A 1,432-nucleotide genomic window follows, 5' to 3' on the forward strand; every position below is an offset into this window, starting at 1 on the left:
TTACAGGTCTCCAGCAGCATTTTAATAAAATATTTTAATATGTATTTTGTGAATTCTATTCATAAGTTTCCATATGAGATATATTCCCAGGAAATTAGAAGGGCGGGGGGGTAGAAAAAGTACACCACAGAGTGTCCCTATTGTCAGTATAGTTTCAAGGTGATATCAGATTAGATCACACTTGGGAAGGCTGAGACCTGCACCCAGCATAAAAGCTGCACACTGAAGATGCTTTGGTCACCTTGCAGTTTTCTATAGAACCAACAGTTCTTTCAAGATGCACAAGTCACAGAAAGCTGAGATGGTTAAGGAGACATTACACCCAAAACTGCACTTTGGCAGTTGTTCTAAAAGCACACTTTGTTAGGATCTTGTATCRAATGTACAACAGGACTTCAGTGCTTCACAGCTCCTGGGTGCTTTCTGAACACTGGAATCCTACTGGTACAAACACAGCAAACTACTGCATACTACCTTTGTAAGGCAAAAAAAAATCCTTCCAGTCAAGCTGCCTTTAAGCTCTTCTGCTTTTTTATTTGTTTGCTTGTTTCTTCTTTCTGATCTAAGTTATTCTCTGCATCAGTTCCCACRAACAGGCTGTTGGAGTACCAAAAGGAAAAAAAAATGCAAGGGGGAACAGGATTATTTGACAATTCACTGCGTAGCAAGGTTCTATTTAAAGACGAGAAAGAGATGCCCAAACTATTCTCTAGCTCCTGGGGGAACACGTTTAACTGGAGTACCCCTTCAAGTTAGGTATTTGTGCTATCCACCTATGCAGGCCTCCTACCTTGAAGTTGCAGAGGTGGAGTCAACTCAGCTGTCAGACTGCTTTGCTCCAGCTGAGGTAAGTGTCTTCATTCTGGTGGCCCCTTTCACAACAGAACTGCTGCAAAGCTGAACATCACAGCGGAACTAGTGAGGAAAGGTGTGAGGGGGCCTCCAGACAGCTTGTTTGGTGGCCGCCTTCTGTTTATTAAGAGCAAAACATAGAAAATATAGCCTGTTAGTTCAGAAAAAAAGCAGCAGTTTCTTCACATATAAAAGTCTCACCAATTTTAACAGTAATCACATGCTTCAAAGCCTCGTAACAGTCTTTCCATTTTTCCCAGTTTTCCTTAGCCTGTTTGTAACTCCAGACCTCTTCGCTGCTGAAGAGGAAGCTACAAGGACATCAGCCATTTATAAGGCTGACAGTCATATACAATCAAGCAATGCAACCCTGGCCATTGTGCCACCGTGTCACAGGACCCACCTCACAGGCTTCTCCTCAAGAAAACAGGCCCTCAGGAGCAGTCTCCTTAACCCTGTAGTACTGCTAGTATTTTATCCCCCTTAATCAGCTGCCTTTTAAAAAGTCAGTGACCAATAGTAAATTGCTTGCATTTATAGGTCCACCAGCTTTACTTCCTCTGTCAGGGGGAGCTATGCC

The 1,432-nt window shown here is 42.9% G+C and overlaps 1 long non-coding RNA gene across 1 annotated transcript; it reads right to left on the reverse strand.

The window, feature by feature from the left end:
• Window positions 1–563: 563 nt before the first annotated feature.
• LOC112957251 lies at window positions 564–958 on the reverse strand. The gene is made up of 2 exons (XR_003251182.1): window positions 791–958; window positions 564–597 (listed from the first exon to the last, which is right to left on the reverse strand). It is a non-coding gene; the product is annotated as an uncharacterized LOC112957251 (long non-coding RNA).
• Between the last annotated feature and the right edge of the window lie 474 nt (window positions 959–1,432).

Source organism: Nothoprocta perdicaria, unplaced genomic scaffold (assembly GCF_003342845.1).
Source record: "Nothoprocta perdicaria isolate Ctin4 unplaced genomic scaffold, notPer1 scaffold_71, whole genome shotgun sequence".
NCBI classification, from domain to species: Eukaryota; Metazoa; Chordata; class Aves; order Tinamiformes; family Tinamidae; genus Nothoprocta; species Nothoprocta perdicaria.